General features: G+C 50.2%; 1 protein-coding gene across 13 annotated transcripts in view; it reads left to right on the top strand.

Annotated features, from left to right (window-relative positions):
• Positions 1-21,699, top strand: part of BCL11A (BCL11 transcription factor A) — a 95,674-nt gene that overhangs the window by 28,508 nt on the left and 45,467 nt on the right. Inside the window, exon 1 of one of the 13 annotated variants that reach the window (XM_037143458.2) lies at positions 8,429-8,887. The exons of the other annotated variants lie outside the window; for them this stretch is intronic. The gene's annotated coding sequence lies outside the window, so the exon portion shown is untranslated. Of the gene's footprint in view, positions 1-8,428; positions 8,888-21,699 lie in introns of those variants that run through there. 13 annotated transcript variants of the gene reach the window in all.

The following is a 21,699-nucleotide window of genomic DNA, read 5'->3' as shown; positions in this document are numbered from 1 at the left end:
TGAGAACGAGGGGGAAATCAACCAGTCAGGAAGTCTGTGTTCCTTACAGGACAGGGGCACTCTGTGAGATCTGTAGCTTCAGTTAAACTGCAACTTTTAGAATTACTGCCTCTTTACTTTGTAGCGTTTTGGTCATTTTTATTAGGAGTGCGATGATAATCAGCTCTTTAAGAGTTTGCATGGTTTTTGTTTCTGGTAAAAACAAAAAACAAGTTTTAAAAAAAGGGGAAAAAAGTTTAGTACTAACCCGAACCAAAGGAAGGTAATGCACAGAGTAAATGAATGGCAGCCACCCAGCAGCATGACTTCCCCCTCTGGTGATTGCCTGAAGAGAAGAGAACGTAACATTCCTACCAAAGAGATAGGTGACCAAAAATGTATTCAGTTGGGAAGTTTAGGATTTTGTAGCCCCGCCCTATCGTCTCTCTTCTTCCCGCCCCCACCCCGCCCCTCGTTGCTGGGCGCAAAGGCGTGAGCCGTTGTATTGTTAATGTGTGATAGGAGGCTGCTTCCCGCACAGTCCTGGCTCACTAATGGGGTCGGCAGTGTCACAATGTGATATATGGATCATGTTTACCACGGCACGTTTTGTTTGCGAGCTGGGCTGGGAGAGGAGAGCAGATGATGAATGAAGATACGCTACAGTTTCACACTGGTTCCTGTGGTCCTGAGTCTCCCAAACAATCAAGCACCGCTGATAATGCAGAGGTATTTATGGAGATGTAATTGATTTCAAAGTTTTAGATCTCTGGCTGAAGTTTAAGATAGTCCATTACATCCATGCCTTTATTTAAAGCTCCTATTTGACTTAAATAAGCTATTTAGGGTTTGCTGCGGAAACCTTGGTGAATTCACGAACCTTCGGGCCAGTTAAATAACTTTCCCATGGCCTTCTGTGCCTTGATGATTCATTTGCTTGGGTGCCTGTGTGTTTGTATGACTTCTAAATTTATTCCTCAAATTTCACTGGAAAGAAATTATTTTTTCTTACTGAAGTCTCTTGGGGTACACCTGTAAAACACTTATCTCTTTTGAAAAAAATTCAAAATTTTTACGTGGCCCTGGACTGAGGGGCACTGTTTCAAGTTTAGGGGCAACAGTCTGCAGGTGAAAGCCTTCCTTCACCTTCACTGGGTTGAGGAGGCTGGTCTTGACTGAACTCTTGGGCGGGGGGGGGGGGTGGCCTTAAGTAACACTTGTCGCTTTGAAATCCCCTCCTTCAGAGTTCTGCCAGGAGTGTATTTCCCGTGACCTGCCTCTGCATCTGGTTAGATGGACTTCAGTAATCTGTACACAGTTGCTTCTTACTTATTTTATATCCCGAAAGATATTAAGTCCAACAAGCTTTTACCCACCGAGTCAACAGAGAAAACAGCCGGGCAATTTTTGTTTCAATCATCGTGTCTCTCTGGAGTACCAGTTCCAGAGGCTGATCAATAGGTTTTATTGTAGTCTTCACTGTCTCTAAAAGCATTGTGACCTTATCCTGTCTAAAAATAGCATTTGCTCTTGCCTGCAGAACCTTGACCTGTGAAAACCCATTTGGAACATAACTGACATATCTAGTCAGCTGTATATCCAAGACATGCTCTGTGAATGAATTCTGTGCAGAACTGGCCAGGAGAACACTTTCTTCGAAGAAACATAAATACCAGTTCTGAACACTGGGAGCGCACATGCTTGCCCGATGGGCTGATGGGACGTGTGGTGGGGAGCTAGGGAGACTCAGGGACCAGGGGAACTTTGCGAGGAGTGAGAACCCTCACAGAGGACTCCAGGGGGTGGTGCATGGGACCCCACATAGGGCAAGGGACTGCCAGGGGAAGGAGTTTGGGCCAAAGTACACTGTGACTTTAAACAAGGTTCATGACCCTGTTTAGAAAGTACAGTTCTTTGAAGGCTTTTCTGGGTGGTGTCAGTCTTGGGTCTGGGTGGAAGGGGTCCTCCGAAGCATGACCTAGAAGTAAACAAGTATTTCTGAGTCTAAAAGAACTCCCCTGTTTAACGATAAGAAATCATTGCCACTTCATTGTTTTAGGTGTGATAATGGTTTTGTGGTTAAAGAAAAAAGTCCTTATTTTTGAAAAATACGTGCCAAAGTAGTTACTGATGAAATGACAGGATGCCTGCAATCAGCGTAAGTAACCTGGTGGGCAGGGTTGGCGACAGGGTTCTGGACAAAGCGGAACTGGCCGTGAGTGGCTAGTGGTGGGAGCTGGATGATTCCTACCTGGGGTTCGATTTATACCATTCTCTCTACTTTTGAATATGTGAGGTTTTCCTGACAGTTAAAGGTGCTCCCTGACTGGGAAAGATCAAAATGGTCTCGTTCAGTGGGTGTTAATGTCTCCATCCAGGGTTTGGCCAGAGGTAGTGAGGGGGCGGTTGTACCAGGGACAACAGTGCCTGCGAGTGAGCTCAAGTCTGGCGTCCAGGAAGTTCACTCTAAGAGATCACCTGAGAGTCTGCACTGGCACCGTGCAACATTCTCCTGGACAGAAAGAGGTCCTTGGGTTTCTTTTGGTGCCTGAAGAAGAGTTGGAGGTGGAGTTTAATTGCGTTTCAGCACCTGGGCCTCTTCATCAGGTGGACATGGGGAAGAAGCAGGTGGGCGGTACCCACTTACCTGACAGTGTCCGTCCGGGAAGGCAAAGCTGTCGGACCTTCAGGTGGCTTTGAGCCCTGGCTATTGGAGAAAGGTGGTTTGCCTGAGCGGAGGCTGACCGCACGCTCAGGAAGAAGGGGACCAGACCTCGGTCCAGGGAGGATCAGGCGCAACCTCCAGGAGGCGAAAGGGAGCAGCTGCACAGGGCACTTTGTTCCCTTTAGCAAAAACCAGGACTGTTGCCGAGCAGCTTCAAAGCAAGGTCGTCGGTGGTCTTAGCGCAGTCTCGTGGGAGCTGTGGTGGGCCTGGGTCTACGTATCTGCTGCCTTGAAGCCGAGACCAGCTTCACGGAGCCGTTCCCGGGCTCAGGTTGCTTCGGTTTTACAAAATGTCTGTTCCTGCTCGTTCCCTGCAGAGGCTATTATTAGCAAGTGTCACTCAGTTATCTGAGAGTGGCACTTTTAGCTGCCATCGAAGTGCATGACACTTGGGTTTACAGCAGATTAAATTAAATTTTAGGCTGGTTTGGCTTCACTGGCAGTAAACAATGGGACCAGCTGTTGTAGAAATGTAACCGGGCACCTTCCAGGACTAGAGTGTGTGTGCGTGTGTGCATGTGTGTGCGTGCGTGCTGCTCACATGTGCACCTCTGGGAGTTCTGAGCATGTGGGCGACTCGGGCAATTCAAGAGTCGATGGCCACCGTCGTGGGAATGGGAAGGAGCCGCTGCCTGAAGCTGACCACAGGGCCACCCCTTTTTCTCTTCCCCCCAAAAGTCTGTGTTCAGACCGACAGTTTCTCCAACTTGGTTTTGCTGTGCTTGATTGACAGAGGGAGTGTGTGAAGCTTCAACATTCTTCCCACTATTTGCACATCCATGCCAGTGTTGTCCCGAAAAGAAGGGGCCAAGCTTGCCTAAAAATACCAGTGGAAATCAAGAAGAGAAGGGTGTAGATGATTTGGGTCTCACTGCAACATGATCGGGTTGATCCAACAGGTGTTGTAGGCCAAACGTCTGGCTGCCCCCCTATTCTGCTTACATCTCAGGCTCCTGTCGGTCCAGCAGGCAGACTGTCATGAGGACGGGGGCTGAGTTCTGCTTTTTCAGATGCAATTAGCTTTGTTCTCCTTGGTCCTTGGTGCTTGGTACTTGGTGTGGGGCTGCCTGTGAATGTAGGACCTTTGTATTTATGCCTCCCCCTGTTGAGTCAGAGCAAAACAGTGTACACCAATATCACTTATTTAAAATTCTTCAGGAAATTGTGCGGCGGTAACTCCTCCTTCTTATAAACAGAATGCAAGTGTGCACATTATTCCACCAAGGGGCAATGCTCTTTACTTTTTCATCTAGATTTTAAAATTCGGTGGCACTTGATTTCAGTTACTCAGACTCCAGAATTTATACTCGCTGATTAGTAATACATTATGCAAATAATTCAGTTTACATATCCAAATACTGTTTTGCATCATTCACACCTCATGTCTTGGAAAAAAAAGTGAAATGTTTCCTCAAAATAAACAAAACCTGCAGAAGAGTTTATTGTAAGGGTGAAAATTAAAAAGGCACCCATTTGCCAGGAAACTTTTGAGGAAATTTTTAATACTCCTGCATGATTTTGTAAGGTGTTTTTTTCTTTTTTCTTATTTCTTTTGCTTCTACCCATAGGACATGCCATTCAAGGTATATTACATTATCTTTGGCTTCCTGAATTTTTAAATTTTTGGAAAAAGGAAGCCTTAACACTACATTGGATACACATTTGTGTGTATATACACCCAGCCATAAATGAAAATTTAGGCTGAGTTATTTGAAGGGGGTACGATAATTGCTTATGAGGGGCATGATTCTTCTGCCAAAGGAGAATAAGTCGGTGCAAACTTTTAATACTTCATGTCAAGAGAGAGTTTAACTAAGCATCGACATGAACGCTTAAATTATAGATTGGCAAATGGCATTGTGCTACAAAGTATCTCTTTGCTTTCAGTGAGTTTATTGTCTTTGGAGCAATTCAGGAGAAGGCAGGATGTGACCTGGAGCCTTGTCTGAACGAGCATGAGCCCCTGCTCCTGTGAATGTTTAAACCGGTGGTTTCGACCTCACGTGTCAGAACAGAATTGGCCGCAGCAGGGTGCCCAGGTCCCACTGGTTGCACCCTCACTCTCTGGAGCCACTGACTGACTGCCGCAGGAAAGCATGTCCCATTGCAGGAGGAACTCCCCCAGGTGGAAGGAAGGGAAGAAAGCAAGCGGGGAGGGGACCTCGTTTTTTCCCTGCGGCCTGAGTGCTGTCCACTTCCTCACACAACGTTCCACACCCATCTCCCCTAACAGGTTATAGACACATTTTTGGCACTGCATAGAGTCAGCATTCCAACATGTTTTTAATCTTGAACTTTTATGTCTTTGAAAGGCTGATGTACCGACTCTTAGCTGCCTGGAGATAGTTCAGGGCACAGCACCTGACAGGTGTAATGTCTGGTGTTCTATGTCCCTCAGTATGGAGGTCATAGAATCAAAGAAGCCCCAGGATGCCTTAAAGATGTGACCCCCATATCCTGACCATACCCACTCCTTAGGTTCCCTTTCTTGCCCCAGTTTCACACCTAGTACGTTTTTTCCTTTGGTAGCCTGTGTTTGAAAGGGGCCCTGGGTGCGCTTGGGAGACCAGAAACGTCTTGGCTTGGTATAACCTGTCAGGATCGAGGAATCCCACTTTTTGTGTTCTTTCATGGATGGAGCAGTGTGTACCAGAGCTCTTGCAAAGAGTGGACTCTCCTTTTGCTATGGATTGTAGGGAGGCAGGCCTGGTGCAGCCTGCGGCTTTGGGTCTCAACTTGAATGACAACATGCCGGTAACAGGCAGCCCCATGGGCTCCCGGGTCTTCATCTTTGCCCGTCAAACAGCAGCATATTGATAGGGTCCGTCCAGCTCTCCTTGAGCCTGAATAGTAGTTGCTGCGTCCTCAGGAAGCCCTGGGACACCCCCTTTACAATCTGGTTCTAGATGGACTTTGTACAGAACTCTGTGCTGGTGAGGAGGCTCCTAAAATTTCTAAATTTCTTCAACACACTTTGATTGGCGTGCTGCCCCCACCCCCCTGGTGTGTGGTCAGACTGGCCTGGATGCTTCTGGCCTTGTCTGGCCACATCTGCGCATGTCGGATGCCCTGCCACCTGTGATTTCTGGCTGGGTCCTCCTTCTGACTCGCCACCCGAGCCAGTGCACTGAAGTTCAGGTGAGTGGGGATGTTATTTTACAGGCACCAGGTTGCGTCTGCTCCACGACAGACACTTAAACGGTACATTTTACTAGCACTAAGTAGGAACAAAATTCCCTGGGCTCCCTTCACGAGGGGCTGCCACACACCGAAGTGGACTGAAGGTCTGCGCTGAGCTGCCCATGTCTCTGAGGCCGGGTGCAGCTGGAGGGTGCAGCTGGAGGGTGCAGCTGGAGGGCGCAGCAGACGGTCAGGAAGAACTGAGACCAGTGACTTTGGGCCCAGCCTTTCAGAGAGAGTCTGGAGAGAGAACAACCAGGTTTAATTTTATTATTTTCTTAAATTGAGAGAGCTAGATCCTAGTTGTTACTTTAAAGTGTTTTTAGAGAATTTCTCTCCTCCCCTAAAATTGACGTTTTGGGCAAGGCTCTTGCTTCCTGCTGACCAGAGTCTCTGAGGAATCCCAGCAGGCAGCTGGTACAGGTCTTCCTTCACGGACTGGGGAGCCAGTGTGTGCCGAGCGTCTTCCGGGCTGATGTGGGTTTGTGAAGGCCTGTCAGTCACCCTCTTGTGTTACAGATGCAGAAGGCTGAGGATGGGAGGGCAGCCATGTCCCTGCAGCCGCTCACTGGGCGGGGGCAGAGATGGCCCACAGCCCAGACGTCACACTCTTGCTCTGGCTCGCCGGGACGACGTGACAGTCTCTGCTGGCCCAGCAGGGCCCAGGGGTGGCTCCCGTGCTCCGGCAGAGAAGCCTGTGCTACTCCCACACTTGCCTCATGGCGGCTGATTGCTCTCCAGAACTGGAGCATTGCTGATGTAGACTCCGGAGCTCTCTGGGCGGTGCTAACCTAGGGACCCTGTGGTGCAGCCCACACAGCAACACGCCAACCACCGGCCGCAGGAGAGGATGGTTGTGTTGCTTTGCCTGGTCGTTGCACCTCCTTCCTTGTCCGTGTTCTCAGCCCTGTGTCCTGATAGGACTCCCACACTGTGGCAGTTTGGGGGTTTGTTCTGTGTGCCCGTGGGACAGCTTGGCGTCTTTATCCAAGTTGGTGGACATGCGGGGTCGGTGGAGCTGGGTGGTGGTGGAACCCATGCCCTCGGGGGCAGATGGGTCTTGAGAACTGGCCAGCCCCAGCCCCTTCCTCTACTGCTCGGGTTCTGGTTTTAAAGACCTCTCTCAATGGCAGGAAATCCTTCCTTCCGTCTGCCTTAAATCCCTTATGCTTCAGTTTACACACCCATTCCTTCTTCATTCCAGAGAAGACAGAGTATCTTGTCACCAGCTTTGGGCTAATCTTTTAGAATTCTTTTCTCTCCTCCCCATCTCTGTCCCTCAATAATCCCGATTCCCTGAACTTGAACCCTAGATTACGTATCTTCTAACCCATTTATTGTTTTTGTACTTCTCTTTAGAACCTCCTGGTTTCCCAGATATTTCACCCAAACACTAGTCTGAGTACTGCATAGTACCATGTGAGGCATCTCTATGTTGCCCACATTCCTTCCTCTTGGATCTGTACTCTGTTTTGCTTGCCTTGTTAAAAACCAGGGTGTCATTGCTGCCCCTGCTCAGCTCGACGTCCAGGGATTCCTCGATCTCTGTCAGCCATCTTTCAGTGCCATTAAATCTCCATTCCCAACTGTGTCGACGCCACGCCTCTCCCTCCCCAGACCGCCCTCTCTGTCCTTGTTCGTGTTGAATTCGGTTCGCCATTCCTGTCTCAAGGTCCCTGACCACCTCCCCGCCTCGCCAGGTGATGGAGGCTTATGATCGTCTCTGAAGGAGCCTCCTCCCTCCTGGCTCTTCTCCCAGTGACAGCTTCATGGGGGCTGAGGAATACAGTGAGTGGCCATTCTTGCCTCCCTCACTCACTGCTGGGGAGACAGCTGCCAATCAGAACTTTCTGCTGACATCTGGAGAACATGGGTTTTGGAGATGCAGAGCTCAGATTCCCGCAAACTAGCCAAGCCAAGTCCTTTTTGAGTTCCCTGCACAACCTGTGTTAATAATAATGGGAGCTGGTCATTGTGTCTCGTAGTAAAACGAAACCTAACTGCACATGGGAAGCATGTCTTCTCTGTGTGCTGGGGTGAGGAGAGGTGACGGTGAGTGTGTAGGACGGCAGGAGAAGCATTACAGACATGGAAAAGCATTTCAGGGCACACAAACATGGCATGAGTAATAGCAGGCTTATGGCCACGAGGCTGGACTTTCAATCCCTGCCTCTTTCTTCTGTACCCCAGTCCAGTCAGTTAAGATGTGAATGAAGTGGTGAGAAGAGGGGCCACCTGCCCTTCAGATTCCAGGGTCTTTTGTAGCTCAGGACCCCGCAAGGGCGTTGGCCCCGTGGGGCCCAGAGAACACTCCCTGATTGGAACTTGGTCGGAAGGACTTGCTCACTTTCTGTTCTGCCCTGCCCTGAGGTGACTCGGTAATCCCCGCAGTGTGACCTCACAGTGGGCTGAGTGGCCTGGGAACTTCTGCCTCTGCTCTCACGTCCGGAGGGGAAATGCAGAAGCTGGGAAGTTGGGGGATCAGGAGTCGGTTGGAAACCCCTGCGTCTGTGTCAGACCTGCTTCCTCTGCCCCTCTGTCACCCTCCATGTGCTCCTCGCCCCAAAGCGCGGGGCTGTGTTTCAAGGAAGAACGAGGTAGCTTGTTCCCATGTGCTTGTCTCGGTAGCGCCTGCCCCCAGGCTGGATCTCCAAGGCCGTTTCTGCAGGTCACTGAGAATCCTGAGTGGGGCCTGGCGAGGCTGACTCCATCAGGAGCGGCTGCCGCATGTCTGCTCCCTGCGCTGGCGACACTGCTCCCGGCCAGTGAGAGAGTGTCAGGAGCGTTCTCGTTGCTTCCTGGGTGTCGGCGTTTTCTCCTCCCAAAACTAGAAACTTTTTGAGGGCAGGGATAATGTTTTACTTTTTGTATTTTCATGCCCCAAATAACGCCAGTTCATATATTCTATGTAATTCGTACTGCTGTTCAGGCCGATTGATAGAAAATTCAGAGGCTAGGCTTTGCACTGGATTCCTCGGCTCCATGTGGTGGAAAGGTGTCTGGGTAAGTTCATTTCCCCCCTTCCTCCCCGTGGACAAGATGAGAAGGGGTTGGGGTTGGGATGGGGACGGCCTCCTTGTGGACTTCACTCCCGGCCAAGCAGTGTGTTCTCTGCTTTCAGCTTCTGCCCCTGCTCAGTGGCAGTCAGTGTGGGAGGGGCTCCTCAGGCCTGGGCCTGGGCCAGCACCGGGGAGGGCAGCTAGGGGGTCCCCTGGGGGTGTGGGAACCTGGGAGCAGTGTCCCGCAGTCGGCCCGGTGCATTCCAGAAGGGACCGAGGCCTGCTTTCCTTCCGGGAGCTCTGGCTGACGCTGCGTTGGGTTTATTTAACTGGTGATTCATCCTCTCTCTGTCTGGTGTATGTATGTGTAAGACCATCCTCCTCCCAGGACAGAACCTTTAGAGCCCTGTGGGGCTGGGGGCCGTGAGTCCTCACTGTCCCCGAAACTCTCCCCAGAGGTGACTGTTCTGTGGGTCTGAGTCTCTCTGCTTCTTTCAGAGGTAACCAGAGGTGCTGGAGTGGTCAAATGTGACTTGTCAGCTGTGCCCCAGGGATTTGTTTTTGGGTGAGAGTCATCTCTAAGATGGCTAATAGGTAGCACTCCTTTCTCCTCATATCATCCAAATGGATGCCGTGCGGGTGGGCAACACGGGCAAGTTTACTTCTTTACGTGAGGTGTGTATTGCAGTCAGATCTGCCTGTTCTCCTCCCCGTTCCGAAAGGGGTGTCAGTGGAGAAACTGAAAGGAAATGATCTGTCTTTGACAGACGGTGATCCTCTGCGGGCTCTGAACCAATTCAGGTAACCCAGGGCTGCCCGGATGCCTGCATAAGTGAAGCCTCTAAAACATGCAACGTGATGTTATTGGGGGCTTTCATGTTCATAGAACGGAAGTACTAGAGCTGAGATGAGAAGCAGGTGACATAATCTCATTGTTTTATCCAGTTGGTGTTTATTGAGTGCGTCCTTACTCTGTGGCCAGCATGGTGTTAGGTACCAGAGGCAGAGGCGAACAAGACCCGGCATGTTCTCTCTGGTGGAGCCGACTTTCTTATCTGGGAGATGGGACGGTGCGGGGAGGACAGTATGCGGGGGCAAATCCTTACACCCAGGAGCCAGAAAATCTAAAGTACACAGTCTGGAAGAGGTGAAGTGACTTGCCTGAGCTACCAAGCTACCTAGAAGAGCTTAGCCACGAAACTAAATAGATTTTTCTGAGCCCCAAACCTATGCATTTCTTAGCACATCCAGCAGCCACCTTTGGCACCTCCACAGAGTTACAGGTGGGTCCCTAGGGGCCTTCTGAATTGCCCCCTTTAAAGAGTCCCAGGTGAGCAGGCTTCCTCTTTGGACAGCACTCCAGGGAAGGTGGGCACAGAGCTTCCTTTGCTGTTTCACACTCTACTTTCCTAGCCTCCCATGTTCCTTGGATAAAGTTGCAGGTCCAGGTCTGTGTACACAGTCGTTTTAGAGGCACTGAGACTCTGTATTTCCTGGGAAGTGTTACTGTATCTTTGGCCCGGTCGGTACTAAGCACTGAGCCGTATCCTTTCTTTGTTTGAACTCTGACCCCAGTTACTTCCTAGAAGGCCGGCTCGGTGAGTTGAGTGTAGCAGATGAAGCGACCACATTTATTTGTTTGTTTTTGAAAGAAGAAATTCCCACTTGCTTTACTATTCCTTTTCTTCTGGCCTTCATGGCCATAGAGTGTGCACAGCTTAGAGAAGAATCGATGGCACCCGCCCCCCGACCGTTGTCTTCCATTAGGAGCTGCTTCTTGGCCTGCTGCATTTTCAACTTTATTACAGCGTTTCTATGGTTCAGAAAGTCCGTTGACTGAGTGATGATTGTTTTCATGAAGTGGTGCAGCATGGAAAGCCACGGTTGTCATTAATATTGCAGTTATGTAGAGTGTGGCTTTTTAAGCTTTCACTTTCAAATCAGATTAGTGCTCTGTTAACTTAAAATAGCCCCCCAAAAAAAGAAAGAAAAAAAAAGAACTGTTGGAAATCAGAGGGAAATATTAGCATTATGGAACATGTTAACAAGTGGCCATTAGCACTTTATGTCTGCATGAATAGCATCTTTAAGTGTTTTATTGGGAACAGAATAGAGTGGAGTCACATAGAATGGCATTTCTTTTCAAATTGGCAAGTTCTTTTAATTCAGACTTCTCCTTGATATTGCCTGCTGGGGAGCATTTATTTGCTTGTCAAAATGTGTGCCAGGGTGGGGAAAGGTACTTGAACTTTTCTGGTGGATCCTGAGACCTCAGGTGTAAGGGATTGGTCCCTTCCCAAGAACCTCCCACGCCCCTCCCACTAGGAGGAGGGAGGGTCTGAAAGCCGATGAGGAGGAAAAGTGATGCCCCCGGGGAAGCTGGCATCCCAGGGCTTTGTGGCTGCCCAGTGCCCGTACACAGCACGGAGAGAGTATGCGCATCGCATCTCGGTTTGCCTGGACTCTGGCTGACTCAAGTGTGCGTGTGCGTGTGCGTCCGCCCAGGGGGAGGAGCTCTGAAGAGCGGCTGGTGGGTGGCACCTGCCCAGGCTCTTAGCCTCTTCTAGAGACTCCCCGCTGCGCCTTAGGGATAAGAGCTCTGATTTGGTCTGGACTGGCCCCTCTCAGGAGCCACTTATTCTTTTCCCTTTCTCCAAACTATCCAGACCCTTCCATTTCTATTATAATGCGCATTGCTCTTCTTTCTGGACCTCAGGGCTCCTGGGGAAAATGGAATTTGGCTGAAACTCAAATCCCAAAGCCAAAGTGACCCCAGGTCTGGCTGCTGGACTGTTTTATAGATATGGTGTTGAGTAGCCTCTTGACAGTTAGGGATTCCGGAGGTCCTCTCATTCATTTGCAACACATTTTTTTGAACACGTGCCCTGTGCCAGGAACTGTTCTTGGTATTGGGCATAGTGATGATCAAAGCATTCAAAAATCCCTGATCTTACGTGAATTACATAGTGTGTCAGAAGATGATCAGACTGCTTTGGAGAAAAATAAGGTGGGGCCAAGGGAGAGGAACTGTGTGGTGGGTACGCTTTAAGTAGAATGGTGAGGGAGGGCCCCGCTGAGAGCAGAGGCTCCCAGGAAGTGGTGGTAGGCTGTGTGGGTTCCTGGGGGAAGAGGGTTTCGAGCAGAGTGAATAGAAAATGCGTAATCTGTCTGGTTGTTGGAGGAGTGATGGCCCCTGTGGTCAGGGTGGAAGTAGTTGAGAGGTGGAAAGGAGCTGAGGTCCAAGGAGAGGGGGCCAGTGCAGACTTTGGCCTTGACTCCAAGAGAGATGGAAGCCTCTGGAGTAGTGGCATTATGTGACCTTGGTTTCCAGAAGGCCACCTTGGCTTCTTTTTTGGGACTTGAGTGCGGGGGGTGGGGGGTGGTGAGGCTGAAACGGTCAGGAGTCTGTTGCCCAAATCCAGGCACGTCGACGGCCACTTGGTTCAGAGTGGTGGGGATGGGGGAGGGGCTGGATTTGGGACATTTTGAAGGTGAGACCGACAGGGTTTGCTGACCGATTAGATGTGGGGTGTGAGAGGAAGTGAGGAGTCAAGGTAGACCTAATGCGCTTGGCTTGGTGCCTGGGAGGATGGGCTTGCTATGTTCTGGGCTGGGCACAGCACTGGGATGTGCTCAAGGGGGTGGGAGTGCTCAGCCCAGGCTGTGGGCTCCTCCTCTGTGTAGGGCCAGGAGTGGGTGTTAGATTGCACTGTTCAGGGAGGATTGGCAGGGCAGGGGTGGGGCCCTTGGATGGGGCAGTTAGGAGAGCTGTAATAGACCGTTTGCAGCTGAGATGATATAAGTCAAATTCTAACTTGTAGTTCTTTAGGGGAAGGTGTTTTTCTGAACTGTTTTATTCAGCTTCCTGCTCTGTTGTTTTTTAGGTACCAAAGACACAGAAATATGTGCTAGGTGTCTTGCATTTTTATTAGCTGTTGTTTTTTTATTGAGAGAGAGAGAGAGAGAAATATTGACTTGCTGTTTCACTTATTTACGCATCCATTGGTTGATTCTTATATGTGCCTTGACTGGGAATCGAACCCCCAACCTTGGCATAGCAGGACGACACTGCAACCAAGTTACCTTACCAAGGCTTCCTTAGCTTGTTTTCTCAGAGCTCAGGAAAACCCTAAGGGGCTGCTGGTGAACCATAGGCTCTAGAAGTGGGTATGTAAGCCGTGTCTTTCCCTGGACTTTGCCCTCTCCTGGTGCCCGCCGCTCCTCAGAAATCCACTGCCTCGTACCTCCGGAGAGCCCGTATCTGCAGACGCGTCTGCGGCTGTGCTGCGCTCTGACCTGCCGGTCACTCTGGGGTTTGGAATTCCTTATGGAAATCCGTTGTCCTACTTTCCCTCCTCCTCCCTTCCCCATTCCTGGAAAGAAGTTGGCTGGCAGATAGAGTGTTTTTCCTTGAAAGGAGAGTGGAGAGCCCTCTAATGGAAAAGTAAAATAATTCTTGGAATCCACATAACACCCAAGCCAGCCAAAGCTGAGACCGAGTAAATTATTTGGGGGGTAATTTGCAGGGGGCCGAGTCAAACAAATTGCTTTCTTGCCCTAACCTGAGCCCGAATCTTTAGATCAGAAACTGGTGATTTTAGGAGTCAGAGGAGAGACAGGAGTCCGTTGTTTCTTTCTAAGCACTTTGTTTTTAAGAGGTCTTCCAGGGTTTAGGGCTCACAGGTGAACCAGCTACAGGCTCCTTATTACGGGGAGGGGGGCGGGCTCCTGTGCCCTCAAGTCTCAATGGAGACCTTAAAACAACAGCATTTACAGAGCAAGAGTTTAACATCCCTCAAGTTAGGACTTAGTGGTTTTACTCTTTGTAGTGCTGGCTTTGCCACACATAGAACAAATTATTCTGGAATCATAGGTGATTCAAAGGCAAGCCCATAGAATAGTCTAGGCTGTCAGCTCAGAGGTCCAGCCTTGTAGCCTGGGAGACCTTCAGGGAAGCCCCAAGGCCTCCAGCCATTGCCATGGTCCCAGGCATGCAAGCTTCTCCTTGAACCAAGCAGAGCTGGGTGCCTGACATCTTCATTCCCATAGCTATGCCCTCCTTGACCAGTTTGCCAAAGTGCCCGAGAACAGTATCCATCCTTCAGCCACCAGTCGTAGCCTTCCCATCCTGGATGGAATACAATCTTCTTCAGAAAGGGAGAAGTCCAACAGAATTCCACACTGGCTGTTCCACAACCTTGTAGCCACATCTCTTTAAAAATGTGTTTGGGGATGTTTTTCTCGCAGCAGCTGGCGAACATCTTGTTTCTGTGAATGTCAGGCTGGGCTGCCATGCTGGCCCTTTCCCCGCTGCAGGGAGAGTGGCCTAGGGCGTGATTCTGGGTCCCGGGAAGCTTTTCTCTGGCTCCTCTTTCATGGCAAGCCTTCTCCGCCACATTCTAAAACACGTGTGGCCGAGTTTGAGTTTCTTCTCATTTTTTATTTATATAAATTTTTTGTGGCTGTTTTGGGGGGAGGGGCAGAGAGCCCTGGGGCAGTCGGTGTTTTTAGGTTGGCTCTGTGAGATGAATAACTACTGAGCTGTTGCTCAACTACTTTTGTTTGTGAAATAAAGGGCAATAAGCACCCTGACAGGAGAGAATTTCAGGTGTATTGTGATTTCGGTTTCGTGTCTACAGCTGCCCCCGCTCACTTCGGGCATTGCCCTGTGTGGCCCAACACCGAAGACCATATGATTTTAAAACTTTAGAAATCTGCGTGTGTAATATACCTTTTGTGAATTTTTTTTGGTTCTTTTGCTGTAGAAACTGTAATAATAATCCATAGTAATTATCCTATAGTATGCTGTCCTTTGTTGCAGGAGCACTGGATTAGTGTGAAAACATGTCCTGTGTACAGTTTCAACAGCTTGGTTTTGCTCACTGTCCCCTGCCCCACCTCCTCTCTGCCCCGTTGCCGTTGGGAAGACAGTTTCCACGTTGCCGTCTGTCTTAGAGAAGCTCAGGGCCTGCAGGCGGTAGCAGACTCAGGACAGCGAGCTCAGTTCAGGTGGGGAGGCCGCCCGGTGTGACGGTGTGACAGTGTGACAGAGACTGTTGTGCAGACGGTGAGCTGTTGAAACAGCCACACGTGGGAATAGAGCTTCTCCTCGCCTGCCCGCCCGCCCGCCTGCCCTCTTTTCTTGAGAGACTCAAACATCTGAAAATGCAAAAGCACTTTAGGTTTTAACTTCTTGAGCTCAAACAGAAGCCGCTTCAAATCAGTAAGAATGCTGTAATCTTTGTACATTTTGTATCCATTCCCAGCTTTCCAAGAAAGGCAACCCCCTTCTTTCCTTTTTCCCTTTCCTTCGTCTTGTCCTCCCTCCCTCCCTCCGCCTTGTTTTGCATCTGCTGGACTGGAGAGCACTTAATCCTTGGCCTCCTGTCTGTTGAGATATTATGTTTTTTTAATAGTGCTTGTTTATGACTAAGGTCAAAGACAGTATTTCAGAACAAAAATTAGAGTTAGTTCATAATTGAGTACATATGTATGTAACTGTTTATTTTTATAGTTTGCTAATTTATTTTTAAACAGCTCAGTTATGCCAACATGTTTATAGCTCTGTTCATCACATGCCTTACCAGTCAGGGTATTAAAAGGCACACGCTTTTCAATAGTTTGGATCCCAAGTTAAATTAGATAATGCCATCAGGTAGCAATTTAATTACATTAATTGAATGTTTAGGCGGAAAGGTAGTTCTGCAGAGGCTATTACGAAATAACATTTATAAGTACCCATGTATAAATCTCAGCATTATAGACATTATTTGAGGTTGCCGACAGAAAAATGGATATACATCGGGTGTTCAGAGGGAGACGTGAGGGGTTTCTCACACCAGTGGTGAATGCTGCCTTTGCAAATTAGGAGGCTGCTGGGCACAGCCGTTGCCTCCGTGAGCGGCCTTTATCCGTCCTCGGAGCAGAGACACACAAAGGCACTTGGGTGCTTTTCGTACAGCCAGGGCTTTCCTGGGAGGCAGCCTGCCAGCTTGGGCTGGCTCACAGAGCCTGAAAAGATGAGACACAGTCTACTTTGTCACCTTGGAGGGTCAAGGCTTGGCACACTCGGGTGTATCTCCGTGGCCCTCCGAGCCAGCTCTGTCTGGAATCGAAGGAGGGCTGTCTCAGGGTTTCTGGGGGTTGCAGGGACCAGGGTGGAAGCCACTAGCAGAACCCTGGGATAGAGGCTCAGGTGAGTCAGCTTTCCTCTGATGCGGAGGGAGTTAAGCAAGAGGCCAGAGCCCCAGCCCCACCTGCCTACTTTTCACCAATGCCCTGGGACAGAATGGGAGTGCCCACCTTTGGATAAGACAACAAGCTGTTTTGTGTCCAGGTGCTCTTTCCCACTTCCCTAGGATTTGGTGTGGTGGGCATCAACTGATGGCTAGAAAATAGGGATTTTTAGGTGTGCTAACCACAGATCCTTTACCTATGAGTAAGTAATTCCTTGTCTCCTGACGCCGTCTGGTTTCACGAGGGCTGCAAAGCCCAATGTGGTGTCCTGTACCTTGCAGTACCTACGTGGGTCACTTACTAAGTGTCACAGCCAGTGTATCAGGTGGGTCTACAGTCGGTCCTGGATGTGAATTTTTCTGCCCACCCTTGTTTTGGGGGATACTGTCCTTCTCCCTCAGGTAGAGAGGTTCCTGGTGACCTCTGTAATCAGGGATGATTTTGGCTAAAATTAAAGGCCCAGGCGGAGGATTACCCCTCCTCCTCACAGAGCAGCCTCTGGGGGTGGGGGCAGGTGGGTGGGACTGTTTCACAACACGCTCACCTTGGTGGCCTCCATTCCTTGGAGTGGAAAGGAAGGGTGGGGAGGTGTGCCTCTGAGGGAAAGGAGGCCTGCTGGTTGGGACAAGAAAGCACGGGAGGGCCGGTCGGGCCCCCCGGGGAAGGACAGGAAAGCCCTGGCTCCCAGTGTGCGGGTTCGGTGTTTGTCCAGCTGAAGCAGCCCCACTCGGCTGACTACCCGATGAGTGATGTTCCCCGAGCTGACAGCTGCTCCAACACGTTTCACCTGCAAGTCCTGACAAAGTGGCGTGCTCTTTTGGGGCTATTACTGCAGCAGGCATTTGGAAGAATCTGGAAGACTGGGGCCCCAAAGGACACCCTGGAAGCAGTCTCTGAATATCTGCTTCTTCCCATCCTGCCAACTCTCCAGCTTTTTTGGTTTATGAAAAATTAGGCCCATCCCTTTCAAACATCCATTGTGCTATCAATAATGAGGATAGAAATAAAATCACAGTGTGTTTTTATGGTTCTTGAATAAGCCCTTTGATGGGCATTGTCAGATTTGAGCCTCACCTCATGAGTAACCCTGTGAAGAGGCGGGAGAGGTGGTATCTGAAGCCCAGAGAGGTGAAGGGCAGGCCTGGTCTCAGGGCTCCAGGACCTGGGACTCCTCAGTCCCCGCCTCCACCCCTCCACCGGTTCCACAGCCCACCCACGGGGCTGACCGCCGGGGCTCGCAGGAGGCTGGTTTTGGCAGAAGGCAGTTTGAACAGTTTGGAGCAGGGGAATTGCTAGGGGTGCTCACTGGTATGGGAGGCAGGTGACAGGATTCAGTTTTATCCTTTTCGGGTTTGCAGGGACAGAACTGCACCTGACCTTCAGCCTTTCTGTATACTTTCAAGAATGAATTGCCACAGTCCCTAAGCAGCAGGGGACATGTTAACGTGGAGAGGCCTCTCTGTAAACACTGCGGGTACACTTCCTGGTGAGCAGTGGGCCTGCTCCTTGGGCTCATGCCTGGCTTGCTGCATTGCTGAGAGACGGCTCCGAAAAGGAGGGTTTGCAGGGACACTCGTGGAGTTGGCTGTTTCAGGACACTTGGCCTTCCATTTGCATTTTGCTTTAGACTTGACTTTTCCTGGGTTCCAGGATGCTGAGCTCCCATTTCAAGGAGAACATTAGTATAAATATAAAAACCACAGGTAGTCAGAGGTTGACTTGTTTGTTTTATTATGCCTTCCTCTTGGGGAGAGCGGGCTGGCAGGGTGGAAGGTGCCAGGGTGTGTAATACGCTGGCATTTGGATTGGTGGCCTCCTCTCCCTTTGCAGTGGGTGGCCGGGTTGGGTGAAGTCCCCCGGAGGCAGATTTAAAAGGGAAGAGTAGACCAGGCAGACCTCTGGAAGACTGAGCATCTTCGTCATCGCGCCAGCACGCGTGCCAGCAGGCAGCTGTGCGTGGACAACTGGAGCACTGCTGTGCAGGGGGAGCCCCGGCCCTGTTCTCTCCTGGGAAGGCTCAGTGGGCATCTCTGTTTGGTGCGGGAGTCCTGCCAGGCAAGTGGAATTTGAAAAGGAGACCAGGGCCCTGTGGCACAAGAGTGCCGTAGGATGAATGGTCCTTTTCAGAGTCTGCGGAGCATGCCACCCAAAGCCAGCAGGCTGTGGGAAATGAGGGTTTTTGGTCTGGTTGGGCCTTAACACTCAGAGGTGCTTCTCCTTCCTCCCTCCCTTCCTTTTTTGGTTTGATGGGGTCTTGACACATTATCTTTCATTCCATCTCTCCTTCCTTTTCTCCCTCCATCTCTCCCTCCCTTCTTTTACTCCTTTAATTTTGAATTAATAAATAGTTGGTAATCAATTTTCAGGAGGTATAGATGAATGCAGATTATTGTTTAATTGAAAAACTTTACCAGAAGGATGAAACTCTGACAAAAGATCCAGAATATTGTCCCTCTCAGTGGGCACTGGGTTTGCATCTTTTCTCCCAGATCTTCTAGTCAGATTAAGCGAGTCCTTGCAAAATGCCACCCATTCCTGGCAGAGCCACCTGAGTACTTAACGAGGCCTTTTCAGTCCCAGGTAGGAGCTGCTGGGTGTGGAAGCCACCAGTCAGAAACCCCCAAACAGCCACCAGTGTGGGAACCTGGACAGCATGCAGACCCGAGTTCTACAGATTCCTTTCCTGGCCTCAGGGCAGTGAGTGGCCAGTCCACTTGGTAGGTGGGAGCCTATGCTCCATCCCGGGAATAGGTGGAGGAGAAGGTACAGGGGAAATTTAGGGTGCTCACAGGAAGCAAGAATCGGCTGTCTCCCAGGGAGCGAGGTCTGGGTCCTGGAGTGGCTGCCCAGGCTGGGGGGTGGGAGGACGGGTGAGGATTTTAATAAGTCAAACCCTTGGAGAAGTGAAGTTCCTGTGCTGCTGCTCCCCTTTTCTTTCCTGGCTCTCCTGGTTGGACTCCGTCTCTCCTGCCTGCTTGGAGGCAGATGCGGCTTTCGAATGGGGCTGACAGGCCCTGGGGGATGTGGCCCTCCTCCTGGCACCGAGGGTAACTGGGTTTGGGGCAGGTCGCCTTCCCCCTTGTTCCCACCCTCAACGTAAAAGCAGTGAGTGGACCTGGGGCTCCCTTCCCCACAGATACCTTCATGACTGGCTTTGATCCTTATTTTAAACACATTCCATGCATATTAAGATGACAGACACACTGGTTTTGCTCCAAGCAAGTAGCTATCCATCCTAGATGGGCCCTGGGCCCTAAAGACAGGTGGGTGTTTGGAAAAGAGTGAGCAACACCCAGTGCTGTTTTTCCTGGAAGTCCCCGATGGCTGAGCGTTCCCTGTCTTGCACACACCTTCCCCGTCTCATTTTACCCGTGAGAAACGTGACTCTTGGAGTCAGTGCCTCCTCGTCACACAGCTTAGTGATGGGACTAGACTCGATGTTTTCTTAGTTACCAGTGGAGTCCTTTTTCTGCTCAACTGTATTTACCACGATCAGAGCTAAATATGTTTTTGATTGGCATTTCTTAAACATATTTTAATGTAAGAGAGCATGGGATTGGGTATAAATTACATTTTGATGCAGGAGGAAGAGAAGAGGAGGAAGTTAGTTGAGTGTGGACAACTCCAGAACAATACCTGAGATCTGGCCTTCCATGCACAAAGCCTGTGATGGCAGAATAAAAAAATGTGCCAGCACAAACCCACTGGGCTGCTCTTCTGAATTCCATGAAGGACTTTGTCTGTGCAGTTCTGTTGGGCCAGCCCTGTTCCAGTGGTTGATTTTTCCACTTGCACACAGTCCGTAGAAGAGAGCCTGGGGTTGGGGGGCCAACACAGTTGCCTGGTTTACCTGCTCTGTGGACTTGGGAGCTTGGCCAGTCCGCTGTGTGTTGGTTTGTTGCGCCAACTTTTACAAATCAGAACAATGAACTGTAAGCACTCCACTCACTTAGAGGGACCTGATCGTTGCTTTGATAGGTATCTGTACAAATATTTATGTCTCTGATCGTCTTTGAGTTGCGTCGCTAATCACGCGTGAAGCTTTCTGGGCTCCAGAACTTCCAGTGGTAAGGCTTCTCAGTGGAGTAAGGATCACTTTTGATCTGGCCTTTCCTGCCTGAAACTCCGTTAGCCTGAGATTTTACCTCCAGAAACAGAAGTTGTGTCGAGAGAAAGAAACATACTATTACCTTGTTCATTCCGTCATTAACCAGTAAAATAACTAGTTGAGGAGGCCATTCTGGAATGCAGAGAAGCTGCTGCAATGTCTCAATGTGTCTCCCTGCTCCCCCCTTTTTTAACTCTTCACGTGAGGTGAGCATGTGGCTGCAATGAAGGAAGCAGAGTAGTACTTTTCAAAGGCCTTTATCTCTTGCCGCTCAGGTGAGCACGTGAAAGAATTTATAAACCATTTGGGAGTGACTCATCACGTTAGAAAAGTGTCCCTCATTTTCCTTAAGGGACACCTCCACGTCCATCTATAGAGTATTAAGGATCAGAGCTGCTGGACCGTGAGCTCCTTAAGGGCAAGGAGTGAGTCTTGTTTCATTTTGTTCTCTTACCATTAACGTGTTTGAAACAGATGAAAGAAATTGGCTGCTGTTGATTATCAAGGGGAGGGAAGGTAGTCTTTCTGGAATGATGTAAATAAGTGCAGAATTGGATATTTACTGACACCTTCGCAGAAACAAGTCTTGTTTTGGAAGACAGGCTAAGGGCTTCTTCCAAAAGAAGAAAGAAGAAAGGTCGTTTTTTACCTTTTGGGATGGGTTCATGTGGTAGTTGGAGCCCTCTGTTGTTGATTTACTCAGCTGTGATTGGGCCGGGCTGTCACGGGGCTCGCAGGTAAGCCCTGGAAATACTTGCGAGCCCACCCAGCGGAGTGCCTGAGTCCCAGCGGGTCCTGAGCTCTCCTCCTCTGGGCTCAGTGCTTCGCAGACACTATTGGAATCAGTTTGCACAGCTACACCAGGAGACTGTCAGGTGCATTTCAGTGATGGAAACACCGAGGTGGCTCAGAGAGGTAAATAAGCTGCTCTGGGTTGCACAGACAGGAAGTGATGGTAGATGAAGATCCAGAATCTAATTTGGGAGCCAGAGTGCTCATCCTACAGACCCGTCAGGGCTTGAACCCATGCGTTCTGGGCTTGATGTCCCAGGCCTTACATCCTGACTGCTGGCAGGCGCTGTTTTTAGAGGCTGCAGCTGGCAGGCTGGCCCTGGACTTGGTCCTGAAGGATTGGGAGGAGTGGGGCGTCCTTAGCACACCTAGTTCTTTCCACTCTTTCTCTGTCTTTCACAGGCCTCACCTCTCTTCCCTACCGCAGAGACCGTCTGCCTGGCTCTGGGCTAGGCCACCGGCTCCCACGTGCATTCCTGCTGGGGATTGTTTCTCTGGCCGGGCCATGGCCGCTCCCCATCCCACTCTGAAGGCACGTCTGTCAGCCCACAGGGGTGCGGTTCATGGGGCGGAGAAGTCAGAGGTGGCTGGCCTGAGGGCACTGGGCCCCGGGAACCTCACTTGCCCTCCTTTCTCCTCCCTGCCCAGGCTGGACTTGGAGAGTTTTACTCTCAGGACCA

This window comes from Artibeus jamaicensis, unplaced genomic scaffold (genome assembly GCF_021234435.1).
Source record: "Artibeus jamaicensis isolate MK-2021 breed Jamaican fruit bat unplaced genomic scaffold, CSHL_Jam_final contig_465, whole genome shotgun sequence".
In the NCBI taxonomy this organism is placed as follows: Eukaryota; Metazoa; Chordata; class Mammalia; order Chiroptera; family Phyllostomidae; genus Artibeus; species Artibeus jamaicensis.
This window is presented reverse-complemented; position numbering and strand designations above follow the sequence as displayed.